Here is a 17221-nt window from a genome sequence, read left to right on the forward strand (position 1 = left end):
CCAAACCTTTTACTTTCTAGCGAGTAATATTTAAAATAGTTGGTAAGTCTAAGACTAGAATCTGCTTACAGAATCTGATGTAAATTATAGGGACTGGAGTCAGCTGGGCTACAGACAAGAAAAGTCAGGGGCTTCAGTTAACTGCCCAAGTTCTAGTTTCCCTTTACTCCAAAATAAAAAAATAAAAAATAAAAAAAAAGCAAAACAAACAAACAGCAAGCATCATTAAACGAGTTTTAGAATTGGTAAAAGAAAAACTGATCGTGTCACCATGGAACTGACACCATCACTAAACAGGTCATCAGTGCACTAAAAGTCTGTACAGGCCAGGCGGTGGCGACACATGCCTTTAATCCCAGCACTCAGGAGGCAGAGGCAGGAATTCTAAACCAGTCTGTGAATTCTAAACCAGCCTGGTCTACAGGAGCTAGTCCCAGGACAGCCTCCAAAGCAACAGAGAAACCCTGTCCTGAAAAACCAAAAAAGAAAAAAAGGGTGGTAAACTAAGGTAAGGCAATGTGATGTTTCTAACGTCAGATTAATTTTACAAAAGTTCAGGTATCTTTCTATTTTGTTATATAAGGTATAATCTTTTAACATAAGCTTTAACATGAGCTAATAAATAAACAGTGACTAATAAATAAAAGGCAGTAATAAATTTATCACAATTTAGAGATGGATACAAGTGACTGTCATTCCTACTGAGAACAGCATTGTTAAGAAGGGCACATTATTATGATTATGTAATTTGAACAGATACAAGCAGAAATTTGAAATTTAAAACATTGCATTAAACTATTCTTTAAATATAATTATATCATAATACCTGGAAATGACAAGCACAATGTTTTCAATTACTTTCCTAAGTGAAAATATAAGCTAGTAAAGCAAATAAAATAAAATTAAACAAATTCCTAGGTCTACAAGTCACAAATAAATATGCACAGCTCCTGCAGATGGCCTCTAACCTGTACCTGATACCATGTAGTACCAGCACGTGCACACACACACAAGCTTTTAAATTTTTTGAAAGTTACAAACATGGTAGATATACATCTAAAAATATCAAAAAAAAAAAAAAAACATGTTCAATGTCAATGGCCAAAAAAAAAAAAAAAAGACTGAATTAGAAAAATCAAGACTTACAACACTGTTTTAAGAAACCGATTTAGATTAATCCCAGCACTCAGGAAGCACAGGCTGATGTATCTCTGAGTTCATGGCTAGCCTGGCCTATATGAAGCAGTTAGGGCTACACAGAAAAACCCTGTCTCAAAAAACCAAAATGAAACAAAACCAAAAAAGCAAGGGGAAAAAAAAGGAGGCAGAAAAGGAAGAGAGAGAGAAACCATTTTAAATATGAGATGCAAATAAATTAAAAATAAAAGGATGGAGCTGGGCAGTAGTAGCACACACCTTTAATCCCAGCACTTGGGAGATAGAGGCCTGAGTTCAAAGCTAGTCTGGTCTACAGAGCTAGTTCCAGGACAGCCAAGGCTACACAGTGTCTCGAAACATCCCCCCCAAATAGATGGATGGATGGGTGGGTGAGGCCCACAAAATGGCTTAGAGAGTGAAAGCATCTGTTGTGAGGCCAGGTGTGGAGGCCAGGTGTAGTTTGAGTCTATCATAATCCACACAGAGTTTCAGTCCTGTCTTTAACAACAACAACAACAAAAAAGCTTGTGTTGTACAAGTTTGACAAACTGTCAAACCCAGAAACCAGACAAGAACACACACTCCTCTGACTTCCCCATGGTACATACATACGCACATACATACGCACATACGCACATATACATACATACATACATACATACATACATACATACATACATACATACACACACACACCAAAATAAGTTTTTAAAGTAAATAAGTAAAATGTATGGAGAAATAAAGTCAGAGAACAATGTTCTGAAGAAAGCTGGAGTACCCACACTAATTTCAAAGGAAGTAGATTTCAGGGTAGGGAATTACCAGAGAAAGAGGAAAGCATTACCTAAAGATAGAGGGGTCAATTCTCCAAGAAGACAAAACATCTTAAATGTGTACCTTAACTGGTATGGTGATGCATGCCTGAAAGCCTAGCACTTAGGAAGCAGAAGCAGAATTAGGAGTTCAAGACAAGCCTGGGCCATATGAGTCTGTCTTTTAAAAAAGTATAAAAATACAAACGAAAATGATAACCAAAACACATGTGCCCAAAATTAGAACTTCAGAGCAAAACCAGAGCATCAACATATTGAAGCAAAAATTAATGAAACTAAAAGCAAAAGACACCAATTCTACTATCGAACTGCCTTAAGTCTCAACACCCAAGGGTACCACTCAGCACAAGAGTGCTCAATTGGAAAATTTTCAAAATTGTCTTTTTAGTGATTCATGGATCTAAGATAAGAAAAATGAAGCATTTGTAAATAGCAACATCAGTCAACTAAATTCAAGTAACATGTACAGATTATATTCAGTAAAAGAAAAAGTGGTTTCCAAAATTCATATGGAACATTTTCCAAGAGAGGATATGTTCTGAGCCATAAAAACATAGTAACTTTAAAACAAAGGTGATCTATGTCCTCAGACCATAATAAAATGTGAGCAGAATCAATAATGAAAGACTTCTGGAAAATCCCCAAATATCTGTAATTTAAACAACATTCTTCAAATTAATATGGAAAGAAAAGGCTAAAGAAACAATAAAAATATTTTGGATTAAAATTAAGACATAATTTATCAAAATTTATGAGATGTATTAAAGGCAGCATGTCTTAGTTGGTGTTTCTTAGTTGCCCTGATAAAACACAATGATCAAAAACAACGTGGAGAGGGGAAAAAAGGTTTTAACTTAAAGCTTGCAGTCCATTATTCAGGGAGCCAGGGCAGGATTCTGGGAGGAGCTGAAGTAGAGACCACAGAGAAGTGCTGCTTACTGCCTTTCTCCTCATGGCTTCCTCAGCCTGAATTCTTATAGAACCCAGGACCACCAACTCAAGGTGGTACCACCCACAGTAAGCTGAGCCTTCTCACATTAATCATTAAAATGACCTACAGACTTGCCTGCATGTCAGTATTATGAATGTTATTAAGATTCCTTCTTCCCAGATGCCCTAGCTCTTGATGAGCCAACATAAAAGCTAGCCAGAATACAGTGAATAGAGGAAAATTTATACTACTGATATAATTTTTTGAAAAGAACTAAAATTGGTAATCTTAGAACACTCTGAAGAATGACAACTTAAGTCTTTAAACAATCAGAAGGAATAATAATTTAAACAGAAACCAATGATCTTTAAATCAGAAAATGAATGGAGAAAGTCATTGAAACCACAAGTCTAACATAAGAAATGAAAGGCCATCAATACTGATCTTAAGGAAAAAAAAAATAACAAATGGACATTATTGTGCAAGTAACATGGCCCAGTGAATAAAGGTGCTTGTGGTACAAACCTGGCTATCTTAGTTTGATTCCCAGAACCCATATAAAGATAGAAGGAAGTTCCTTTATTGTACAGGGTAGTTTTGGCTATCCTGGGTCTTTTGTTTCTCCATATAAAGTTGAGAATTGTTCTTTCAAGGTCTGTGAAGAATTGTGTTGGGATTTTGATGGGGATTCATTGAATCTGTAGATTGCTTTTGGCAAGATTGCCATTTTTACTATGTCGATCCTACCTATCCAAGAGCATGGGAGATCTTTCCATTCTCTGGTATCTTCTTTAATTTCTTTCTTTACAGACTCAAAATTCTTATGGTACAGGTCTTTCACATTTTTGGTTAGTGTTACCCCAAAGTATTTTATGTTGTTGGTGGCAATTGTAAAGGGTGATGTTTCTCTGATTTCTTTCTCCACCAATGTGTCATTGGTATATAGTAGGGCTATGGATTTTTTATTTTGAGTTAATTTGTATCCTGCCACTTTGCTGAAGGTGTTTATCAGCTGTAGGAGTTCCCTGGTAGAGTTTTTTTGGGTCACTAATGTAGACTATCATATCGTCTTCAAATAGTGAGAGTTTGACTTCTTCCTTTCCCATTTGTATTCCCTTGATCTCCTTTTGTTGTCTTATTGTTCTAGCTAGAACTTCAAGGACAATATTGAAGAGGTATACAGAGAGTGGACAGCCTTGTCTTGGTCCTGATTTTAGAGGAATTGGATTGAGTTTCTCTCCATTTAAATTGATATTGGCTGTTGGCTTGCTGTATATTGCTTTTATTATGTTGAGGTATGTTCCTGTTATCCCTGATTTCTCCAAGACCTTCATTATGAAGGGGTGTTGGATTTTGTCAAAGGCTTTTTCAGCATCTAGTGAGATGATCGTGTGTGTGTGTGTGTGTGTGTGTGTGTGTGTGTGTGTGTGTGTGTGTGTGTGTGTGTGTGTGTGTTTTCCTCAGTTTGTTTATATGGTGGATTACATTGATGGATTTTAGTATGTTGAAGCATCCTTGCATCCCTGGGATGAACCCTACTTGATCATGGTGGAAGATTTCTCTGATGTGTTCTTGGATTCAAAGGAACTTCTGGAAGCATCACCATCCCTGACTTCAACCTCTATTACAGAGCTATAGTCCTGAAAACAGCTTTGTATTGGCACAAAAATAGACAGGTAGACCAATGGAATAGAGATGAAAACCCTGATATTAACTCAAACACCTATGAACACCTGATTTCTGATATACAATCCAAATTTATACAATGGAACAAAGAGAACATCTTCAACAGATGGTGCTGGCATAACTGGTTGCAGACATGTAGGAGACTGCAGATAGACCCCAGCCTATCACCTTGCACACAAGTTAAGTCAAAATGGATCAAAGACCTCAACATAAATCCAGCTACACTGAACCTATTAGAAGACAAAGTGGGAAATAACCTTGAATTAATCAGTACAGGAGACCACTTCCTGAACATTACACCAGTAGCACAGACACTGAAGTCAACAATTGATAAATGGGACCTCCTAAAACTGAGAAGCTTCTGTAAAGCAAAGAACACAGTTAGCAAGACAAAACGGCAGATCACAGATTGGGAAAAGATATTCACCAACCCCACATCTGACAGAGGACTGATCTCCAAACTATACAAAGAACTCAAGAAGCTAGTCTCCAAAACACCAAACAATCCAATTAAAAAGTGAAGTACAGAACTAAATAGACAATTCTCAATAGAAGAATCTAAAATGGCTGAAAGACACATAAGAAAGTGTTCAACATCCTTAGCCATCAGGGAAATGCAAATCAAAACCACTCTGAGATACCATCTTACTCCTACAGAATGGCCAAAATCAAAAACACCAATGACAGTTCATGCTGGAGAGGATGTGAAGAAAGGGTGTTGGGAGCCATACAGCTTGGCATAAACCTTTAGGCCAAACTTGACAAGCCACATAGTTATAGAACTGTCTTTTGATTATAAATGGCTTCTAGAAGCATGAGCACTCAGAAGGAACAACATGACCCAGAAGTCAATCCTTTGTTCCAACCACAAGTCCACTTACCTAAGCAAACCTCCCGCGTCCCACCACTTACCTAAGCAACCTCCTTCTTCCCACTACTCACCTATGTAACCCTCCCTCTCCCCACAACCCATGAACTTTTTACCCTGCCAACATCCTCTTTCTATAGTTTTCTAAGATCCTGCTTGAACTAACACCTGGCTCTTGGCCTCTTCTCCCCACCTCCCCTTTACCCCTACTACTACTTACTATATAAGCTAGTCTGGAAAAAATAAAATTTGCCACTTGATCAGAATCCTGTCTTGTGGTCATTCTCTCGCGCCTCTTGTCCCTATTCCCTTCCCTGGACTTCTTGCTCTAGGTTGCTGTCCTGCAGGTCGGGACAACTACAAAAGCAGAACACTTCTCCACTGCTGGTGGTAGTGCCAACTTGTACAGCCACTTTGGAAATCAGTATGATGACTCCTCAAGAAAATGTGAATCAGTCTACCACAAGATCCAGCAATTCCACTCCTAGGCATATACCCCAAAGAAGCACATTCATACAACAAGGACATCTGGTCAACGATGTACATAGCAGCACTATTTGTAATAGCCAAAACTGGAAGCAGCCCAGATGCCCCTCAACCGAAGAATGGATAGAATATCCATTCTATGGTACATTGACACAATGTACCACAATGTACAATATGGTACATTGACACAATGGAGTACTACTCAGTGGGAAAAAAACAATGGAATCTTGAAATTTGCAGGAAAATGGATGGAACTCGAAGAAACCATTCTAAGCGAGGTAACCCAATCACAAAAACACAAACATAGTATGTACTCACTCATTTGCGGATTTTAGACATAGAGTAAAGGATTGCCAGCCTACAATCCACACTGCCAAAGAAGCTAATAAACAAGGAGTACCCTAAGAGAGACATACATGACCCCCTGGAGGAGAAAGGGTCAAGATCATCTGAGCAAATTGAAAGCACTGGAAGAGGGGGGAGGGACCTAGGAGAATGAGAAGGGGAAAAGAGGAGGGATGCAGAGCACATGAGGGAGCAGAAAGGTTGAGTCAGGGTAGAATAGATGATAACAAGAATGGAGATACCATAACAGAGGGAGACATTTTTGGTTTACACTCAAGGATATGGACAGAAAGGAACCCTAATTTAATGTTAGAACAGTAAAAGAAAAAAAAAAAAGTGGAAATCAGTATGGAGATTCTTCCAAATAGTAAATACAGAACTCCCACATGACTTATCTATTTCACTCCTGGGCATTACCCAGAGAACTCCAAGCCCTATTCACCACTGAGATATTTGCACCCTACATTCACTGCTGCTTTACTCACCAAAGCAAGGAAACGAACCAACCTAGTTGTCTATCAACAGATGAGTAGATAATGAAATTTTATATATAATACATACCAAATTTTTGTTAGCTATATATAATATTATTAGAATACATAAAGTGAAATCACAAAATTTTCAGGTTATAGATAAACACAGAATGTCCATTAGATGTAAACAAATACACATGTATACATTCTAACAAGTAAAAAGGAGACCAGGAAAGGATAACATTAGGTGATGAGAAGAACAGAAGAGGGCCCAGCATTGGTGGTGCATGCCTTTAATCCCAGCACTCAGGAGGCAGAGGCAGAGGCAGGTGGTCTACAGAGTTCAAGGCCACCCTGGTCTACAGAGCCAGTGCCAGGATAGGCTCCAAAGCTACACAGAGAAACCCTGTCTCGAAAAAACAAACAAACAAACAAAAGATCAGAAGAGGATTAGAGAGATGGCTCAGTGGTTAAGAGCACTGGCTGCTCTTGCAGAAGACGTGGGGTTCAAGTCCTACCATTCACATGGCAGCTCACTACCATCTGTACCTCCAGTTCCAAGGGATCCCATTCCCCCATCTGGCCTCTGCGGACACTACACACAAGTGGTACACAAACATACATGCAAAGCACCCATATACATGAAATATTTTTTAAAAAATTTTTAAAAAGGGCTGTATGTAGGTAATAGACACTTTAATCATTAAAAAAAGACATAAAGCTAATTGTTTTTCTAGTTTTAACACTGACAGTTTTTTTTTTCAGGTTCTGGTGGTGGACAGGTGCATAAAAAATATTTGACAGTAAAATGCAAAACCCAGTTTTAAGCTCTAAAGCTTCAGAATCACTATTTTTCAAGTGTATAGAAGTTCACTGTAATGTATAGGCTTGGGGTTATGTTATTTGCAAGTTCTTTTACAAAAAATGTTTTAATGAATCAAAAAGTATATAAATAAACGTATAAACTGACATAGATCCCAAAAGGAGAAATAGGTAATCTAACAAGGTACACTATGACTGTAGGCTGAATGTGTAGACACTATAGAATGTGCAATCGATGCAACTGAGAAGACCCTAAGCAGTTCAGGGTTACTTTATTGCCACACACACACACACACACACACACACACACACACACACACACACACACACACACACACACACACAGAGAGAGAGAGGGGGGGGCACCCACATGCAGTGGGTTAGTCAGCAAGAGGCACAGACATAGAAAGGAATTGTTAAGCAAATGGCACCAAAACTTACAGATTTGGAAATTTTTTGTTCTGTACAAACTATAAAACATAGGGGTGTTGACGGAACACTAAAGATATGACTGGGTTATTTTCTTGATAAGATATGATGGAATTACAGCAGTAGAAATATGCCCAGTGTGGATAAAGGGGATAGGGTAGGAATGAAGTTGGTGTGGTGCATTCTCCTGGATGGTACTGTAGCACAACAAAGATAGGAAAATGTGTTAGCTTCTACCTGAACCTCATGGGCTTGAGCTGGCTGGCCTACCTCCATAGTTTCAATAAGTCATGCTTCTGCAACTGGATGTTTAGTAAACCACAGAGACCTGTTTGCTGCAGTCTCCCCACTACTAGGATTATAAGCCCACAGCATCACACTGGCTTCCTGAGTTTTGGGGGTCCAAGTCAGGTCCTCATGCTTACAATGTTAAGCACTCTACAAAATGAGCTAACTCCTGTGCCCAAGAAAAATATCCCCCGCCACTCTTTCTTTGGCTTTTTGAGACAGGGTTTCTCTGTGTGGCCTTGACTATCTTGAACTCTGTAGCTCAGATTGGCCTTGAACTCAAGAGATCTGCCTGCCCTGCCTCCCAAGCACTGAGATGAAAGGTGTGCACCATCACTCCTGGTTAATCCTCTCCCTCAATAAATATTTCTAAATGGTAATTTCTAGTCAGCTCTTTTTCCATACCTTCCAAGGTTTCTTCTATAACACCAACATACCAGAATTTGCTGAAGCCAGCATTAGTTTTTTAAAAATCCAGCATTTTTATGAAGGCAACCTATGTATTTAAGAGCTGGGAAAAGCATAGAAAAGAAGTCACAAAAACTGTCTTCCAGCCTTCATAGGCAACTGTGTGTGTGTGTGTGTGTGTGTGCCCGCGCGCGCGCTCGCGTGAGCGCGTGTGCGTGTGCGTGTGCACGTGCGTGCATGGGCATACATTTTAAAGGGGGAAAATGTTATCAGGAGAGAAGAGAGAAGCATCTGCCAAGCTGCATGTATAGGAGGACAAAAGCCTGTGAGATGAGGGAAAACTACATCTCCTTACCAGACGCAGCAGTAACAGAAGTGATCTCCCAAAAGAGTATAGCTTGATGCTGTGATTGATAAATAAGATGGTAACTAGCACTTGAATACAGTGTTTGGTGCAAGGTTCAAAGCAAGTAATTACATTATCAAGTAATTCATCAAGGAGGCACTCCATCATTAACACCAAAGCTGATACACTTCTCCCCTATTCCTGCCCACCCTTGCTATGATGTCATCCTGTGTTCCATTTGACTTACCTTCACCTCCTTCATCTCTTTTTGCTCCTACCAGGATGTATTAATAACTGATCCTTTACTCCACTTTGCCTAAAAATCATTCACTCTCTAATTCTCTAGATCTGTCATAATCAAGAACTGGTCTACTTTATTCAAATCTCCATTCCCATGAACTCCATGACCACAGCAAAGTTTTGTGCTCTCTTGCCCACTACATTTTCTTTTTTGACTTCCAACATTATAAAGATCTTTTCAACCAAATCACCTTTATTTTAGGTTGTCTAACAACTAAAACATTTTCCTATTTCATTTTTATATATTCTAAGATACAGAATTATCTGGACATCTGTAGTACTATATTGACAGCAGCAGTCTAACATTTTTCCATGCTAACACTTATTTGTATTTCTTGTCTTACACCATCCATTCCTTCAGGCTGGGTAGATGGGTCTGCTTATTTCCTGTACATAACAATACACTAATGGTTCTCAATGGGTACTTAATGAATAGTAATAACTCAGCTATAACTAGCATATCTACTTAAACTAAAAGTTTGAAAGATGAGCAGGAATAGTAATTTTTTCTTATTCATAAATTATATCCTGAAACAGATGAAAAGGTCTTTGTTCCTTAGTAATGAATTCATGTAATTTATAGTTAATTTATTCTAAATTCCCTTGAGACGATTAGCAGCCCTCCTATACTTCCTGTAATGAGTGCATTCTTAAATGTCCATGCAATTTTTAAATATAAATAAAATATATTAATGAGAATACTGTGAAAAGAGAGGAATTTTATATCTGAGAAACTTATATAACTAAAAAAGGTCAAATAAAAAATCAATCTTTTATACAACTTGTCATTCATAAGCAAATTAATGAAAAAAATGTAATTTTTAAAAAGTGCAGGGTATACTTCTTTTAATGAGTGAAAGATGATTCTGTGATATAAGTAGATTCTGTTTATCAATATGAGTACAAAGTATCTTTCAATGGTATATACAAATACCCTAACCCTCAAGTTGGCAGAGGTTTCTAACTAAAGAACACAAGACAACACTGTTGTGGTAAACATGTGCCTAAGAGTCAAAGCCTAAGTTCTTATGAGAAAAGTATATTTTTTAAACAAAGATCCTAAATAGCAGGGAACAATATAACAAAATTAAAGTACTAGAAACTACTAGCTCCACCACTGTACATAGTCTTGCAAAAATCTTGAATTATAACTGTCCCTATTACCCCTTTATTAAAGACCTGGCAGTCTAGCTTGCTAAGAGAGTTTTCTGATGTACACAAAGAATAAAGCAAGCCTCTCTAATCCCTCCCCCATATATTCTCCCCTGAGACTCAGAGCTTGATATGAGTTCCATTTCCTAGAGATAAAAGGCATGCATTAACAATGATGTGCCCTTTCTTTTCATAATAAATTTCCATATTTATATTTTGAAGCTGCCATGTGTTAGAGGATATTAAATATCCTCTCATTATAACTAACTCTTTAAGGCAAAAATAAATGACTTCATTCAACAGACATTGAAAGTTAAATGAATATAATTATATCACTAATTATTTTCAAACTATTTTAATAATTAAAGCTATTTAACCTATTCTTGATTCTATGTTAGAAATGCACACTGGCTAAAAACCTCAAATCTCTGTTCCTTTTATCCTTAAGATATAAACAAAAACTTAAACTTGGGGTAGAAAATAACTAAAATGACTTTGGGTCAAAGCTTAATAAACCAAAACCAGCTTAATTTTTAAATTCCATAATCAATCATACAAATATAAGCCACTAGACTAAAACATGAGTTTCACTTCACTAAAGTTATTCTAACAACTGCTTTTGTAGTAAGCTAGTGTAATGCCACAGAAAGTATTTTACCCCTTTAAAAAATTAGAGAAACATTTTAGGTATAAATAGGAACTCTCTATTTTCAAGATCAATATACAAAAATAGCTTGGTTTGGATAATCTAAAAATTTCTGGTAATCCAAAAGAAATCACCAAAATTCTAAAACCTATAGACTAGGGACAGAATGGCATTTAAAGTTAACTTACAGGGAAGAAGGGAGAGAAAAAGTCTGAATGAAAGCAGTATCAAGATTAACAGATCTAAAAACCGTTTGCACAGAAAGACTAGAAGCCTTTCCTCACCTGGGTGTCTTGTAATGAACAGCGATGATGTGAAAATGTTCTAAATGGGCCATGTACCTTCTTAACCAAGGGGTTTCTGACATTTACTTCAGCACACAGCTCCTACTTTGGGGAATGCTTTCATTGACCCTCTAGGTAGCCCACTCAATTCTCTGAAGTCTCTGGTTCGCTTCCTTCTTGCAGCTGCACTGCTGGACATGGCAGCTTTTATGAACCTTAACTGAAAAGCCACTGCTAGAAAGAAACTCCTCTTCTCCCACCTTCCAGATTTCATGGCTTGCTGTCCCCAAACTTCCTTAAGAACAAGGGCAAGTTTTAGGAGTCTGCTCTTCCCTTCTACCAATGGATATATGTGAGAAGCGTGAGGGGAGGGCGTCCCAAAGGTAGAACTTGGGTCCAAATGCACTTGGCTGCAAACATCTTTATACACTGAGCCACCTCACTGGTTCTGCTTTTAAATTCTTTTATTAATGAGACTAAGAACCCACAAAAGGGAACCTGAATTCTCCCCAGTAACATCTGGATTCTTATAAAAAGATAAATCAGTGAGATGTATTATAAGATAACCTTTTATTTCCCTGAAACGTTAAGATCATTATACTTTGGTATAAATTAAATTTTGTTAGCAGCATTCTTAAGTTTCTAGAGTGATTTTTAAAATGGACTCAGAAGAAAACTGAGAACAATTTTAATGGACTTTGAGGGAAAAACAACAGGGCAAGTATGCTATAGATCACAGCAGTTGCAGGGAGGAGAAAGGAGACAGAAAGAGAAAGGCATGCTTTTTGAGGTATAATTGGAAGACCCAGATAGGTTCAGCAATGGAAGTACCTCTTCAAGTCTGTAGAGAGTGAGACTAACCAACGTCAGGGCAAACAGGCATAGGATTTGGGGCACTGTATAAAAAAGAGGGAAAGGAAAGGAAAGGCTATGTTTTCTGAGTCTAAACTCAGAAAGCAATTGGGCTTGCTTGCAGTGAAGATCTGTGCATACAGCATTGAAAAGGGGCTACTATAAGTATGTGTCTACTATAAGTATTTGTAGAGCTATTTCTCCCAACTCTGTAGCATGTCTTTAAATATCACATCATGGCTCTTGAAGATACAATTTGAGGGGAGGGGGCTCTCTGTCCAGGTAACTGACAGGCCCATTTGATTAACTCTTAAGTGAAAGGAAAAAAAAAAGTATATCTTTCTGATTTTGATAGGGTACTTCATAGTCTATATCATAAGAAGGAAGACATCTACACATACACAAAGGTTTTACTTTGAACTAGGGGGCACATAGGAAGAATGCAAGATTCAAGTAACGCTAGTATTTGAAACCTCTCTGTTAGAGAGTGAGAAAAGGAGAAAACATCACCATAAATCTCAAAGACAAGACTGACCACTTGACCAAAGGAGTAAACTAAGCTTTGAAATAACTATGTTTTCATTTCCTATGCCATCTGTTGGCTAAAGATCAGATGAAAAAGAGAGTTAGGATGCTAATCCACTGTCTTCTCTACATTCTCCTAGTATAGACTATCACCATTTAGAGGACTCAGCAACTATCAAAAAACAGGAATACTGACCAGTAACCCGCAAGGAAATAAACACAGGTGATATGTCAGTAAAGCACTTGCTTTTACAGTATGAGGACCTAAGTTCAAATGTCAAGAATCCACGTAATGGCAAAATTGAAGGTGGAGCTTGCTGGCCACTTAGTCTACTTGGTGTAGTTCTGTGGTGACACCTTGTTTTACTCTAACAAACAAAGCTTGCCTAAAGATCAGAGGGCAAAGCTAGCCACTAGCTAACTAACCATAGAGGTCCAGAGGTCTGTGTGTGATGGCTGGGTGGAGAGAGGGATATGAGCTGGATGAGGCAGGAACTAGGGCTCTTTTCAATCTAAGGATTTCATAGAGGTAAAAGCTCTGGTTGTTCTGCTTCTCTAATCTTTAAACTTTACCCTTAATATCTGATTCCCAGATTTTATTATTAAGATCTATTAGAACTAGCGTTACACAGTTCCATGTCAATAAAAGACCTGGTTTAAACATAAGACAGAAGGTACCTAAAGAGCAAGACACCTCAGATTGTCCTTTGACCTCCATATATGCACACATGCATACTTCTGCACGCATATACCCACACAAAACATGCACACAAAAGAAACTTCAAGAATTCCATCAAAGATAAGATTAACCTTCCAGGAACAGATAGGCAACAATTCAAATTTATAGGCCATATCTATACCTAAGACAAATATTCCAAAGAACAAATCTGAGTAAGAAAAGGGAAATGAAGGAAACTAGCTGAAAATGCATCTTAGAACATACAAATGCTTTTAAATTTAAATTGGAAAATGGTAAGCTGACTAGAAATATATACTAAGATTTTTTTAATTAAATACACTTACAGCTTTAAAACAAAATCTAAAAATAATTAAAATAAAATAAATTTTAATTTAATAAATAATTTAATTTAATAAATGTTGGGCATTGTATCACACTAGTCCAAAAGCAAAGGCTGGCAGATCTCTGTGAGTTCAAGGTCAGCCTAGTCTACCCAGAAAGCTCTAGGCTAGCCAGAACCACACATTAAGACCTTGTGCCAAGTAGTTTAAAGTTCTAGTTTTTGGACATTAATCTTAGCAGCCAGTACAATAAACTATTTCCTGGCAAAAAGGAGTATTGGGTTCCTGTTTCTTGGACTAGAATGCCTGTTTATAGTCTCATGTAGCCCAGACTGCCCTTTTAACTTCTGATCCTCCTGCTTCTACACCTCTAGTGCTGGGGTTTGTAAAAGAAAATCCATTCATAAAAGTAAAACAAAGACGGAGCTAGTTTGCATTAAGAAATTTTCTTGAGCATAGGAATCCCAAACTTCCAGCCTTAGAATGCTGCAATCTGAAAACACAGAAACATAACCCCATGCCAGGACCCTTTGGGCCAGAACTGAATTGGGATCAAACAGGACTGCCCTGATTTGTATGACTTTGATTTATGTAAACTCTATTTGCATGACAGAGATTACATAACTAGAAATTACTTGTACAACAGTTCAAGCTAACTTCTCAGAACCATACAGTGCCCAAGTTGTACTATCCATACTTCGAATGGTATGAATTACAAACCAAGAAACCACATACAAAGAAACTCACCCTAACTGGTTATTAATCTCAAACGGGGACCTCTCCAGCCCAGTAGCCAAGGCTTCTAGTGGGACTCTAGTTCCTGCTAAGCCTGCTGCCCTCTGAAAGCTCAAAAAAGTAGCCTTCCTATTTTAGTATAAAAGATAACAGTAACAGGATACCCAGTTCACTATAGGATGCTAAATGTTACAATTTCAACCTGTCCAGAAAGATGTGTCAACTGGTGCTAAAGTGACATGAAAGCCAACTGCTTTCTGACTGGATCTGAGGCCTGTTCTACAAGAAGGAATCCACGCATGGCACTATAAACCTAGTCAAAGGCCTACAACTTAGAAGGGAAGTCACAGCTCTTAGTGTGGAAACTACTACTACTGTTTTGCTAAGTGGACATGTACATTTACAAAGATTACTGCTTCTTTGTGCAGTGAGTGCCAAGATTCATAACTGGTCAAAGGGCTAAGAATAGGTGAATGCTCAACCCTAAATAGGACATTTATAACAACAACTCAAGACTCAGAGAACATAGAAGAGGGAGGTATAAAGAATGATAAGAGTATGGGGAGGAGTGCTGAGAAATACTGGTTTTTGAACACAACATGTTTGCACTTGTGAACTCACAGCAGTTATAGTTACTTGCACCAATCAACATTCCAACAGGAATGCAAGAGGGTCTCATTAGGCTCAACCCCTGGCTGAGGAGCTACTGGCAATGGATGGTTGCTAGTGGATGGGAAATCATTTTCTTCCAGGGTGTGGCCAATTAGTTATAAAAGAAATTACAAAAAAAAAAAAAAAAAGGAGGAGGAGGAGGAGGAAGAGTATTGGAAGGAGGGAGGAGGTATTGGGTAGGCAAAGGTCAAGAAAGTGCAGAAACAAGAATCTGGGTTGGATATGATCAAGGTATATTATATATTTACACAAATACACACAACACCCCTTATATGGAAATCACTGCAATCACTAAACATTCTCTATAATACCACTGATATAGTACCGTAATCTTCAAATTCCACATCTTCAAGTAATTTAAAGTATAATAAAATTAAAACTGCTGGGCATTCATTTCAGAACAAGTGAGAATAAAGAGCAAATAAACCCTACACAGTTTATCATTAGCTATATCCTTACTGACAATCCTTATACAAGGACATTTTATAATATCCGGAATATTTTGCCAACATTGTGCTTTTACTTAATATAGTAACTCTATTTCAAGCATAGAAAGCCAAATTAATTGAAAACTCTATTCTTAAGTAAATATAAGCAAAAAAATTTACAACAGTCAGTGAGGACACTGTAGGGAGGGGTTAAGACAGGGTTTCTCTACATACCCCTGACTGTCCTGGAAGTCGCTATGTAGACCAGGCTGGCCTTTAACTCATGGAGATTATCTGCTTCTGTTTCCTGAGTGCTGGGATTAAAGGTGTGTGTCATCATGCCCAGTGAGGAGGGCATTTATGTACAGAAAGTAAAGTATTATTGCTATTGAGTCCATGTTTCTTACCTTCTACTGCACAGATATTATGTAAGAAACATACAATAGCAGATTATTGTATCTTCTTATATTTCACCTTTATCATTGTTAATTTTGGATGTTTTACGATTATTAAGTTTTAATCCTCTTTTAGACTAAAAGGGGAATTGCAGGGAAGACACTGTAGCCCCACCTCCTAGGAGCCCCTACAGGTGTGCCTGGCCATGCCCATGAGGGCGTGGTCAGGGGAAGTCGAGGATGACTGGGGCAATTCTTAAGGGGTAGCAGACATGTGGAGGGCCCCTTCTCTCTGGTCTCCCTGGCTTGCTGCCTCTGGGCACTCTCTGGCTTGTGCTTGGCCGGTATTACTTGAAAAAAGATATCTCGTTATATAGGCCTCTTCATAAGCAGAGGCCAGATTCCTCGTAATGAAGAACCCTGCAACTTCACAAGTATGCAATATAAACTGAAAGTGAGGAGTCGAAGACTATATCTGGCCTGAAATCTAGCTTTAGAAATAAAGCTTCAGTGAAACCACAACCATGTTCCTGAAGACAGACTTAATCCATGTTATATTTTACAGTACAGTGACAGAATGGAATGTTTAAAACAGAGAATGTACAGCCAAACCTTAATACTATATGGCCTATTAAAATATATCACCCTTACGTCAAATTCTACAACTACTTTCAAACTGACAGTATTTACTAGTAACTGGATACTGGACAAGACAAAAGAAAGACCCAGACCACTTGAAAATTACCACTCCTTTTAAACAGATACTAATTGTTAAGAACAAAGATGTCACCATATTCTCCTAGCTAAACAGAGAGCGTAGAGTGGTCAGATAATAAAACTAGTTTGTGACTCAAGAATTAAATTTTGTCATTTACATTGTGGATGGAAACAGGCTATTTCTCAAATGCATTCATAACTACTATGCAATAAAATAAATCTATACCCTTCACTGTAAGTCAATGATATTGCACTCAAGAGTTTATAATTTCCAAAAGGAGACTACCAGTGCAGTCCATGATTTAACTGTGGATTTGGGATATAGACCACTTAATAGAAAACCACAGTATTTTCAAAACAATGAATTTTTAAAAGCAACATTTATAAAATTTAACACTTAAATTGTTAAGATACACAAAATT

The 17221-nt window shown here is 37.8% G+C and overlaps 1 protein-coding gene across 3 annotated transcripts in view; it reads right to left on the reverse strand.

Annotated features, from left to right (window-relative positions):
- The window catches only part of Rngtt (RNA guanylyltransferase and 5'-phosphatase), a 209152-nt gene that overhangs the window by 89894 nt on the left and 102037 nt on the right, over positions 1-17221 (reverse strand). The window lies entirely within an intron of this gene.

This window comes from Cricetulus griseus, chromosome 2 (assembly GCF_003668045.3).
Source record: "Cricetulus griseus strain 17A/GY chromosome 2, alternate assembly CriGri-PICRH-1.0, whole genome shotgun sequence".
NCBI classification, from domain to species: Eukaryota; Metazoa; Chordata; class Mammalia; order Rodentia; family Cricetidae; genus Cricetulus; species Cricetulus griseus.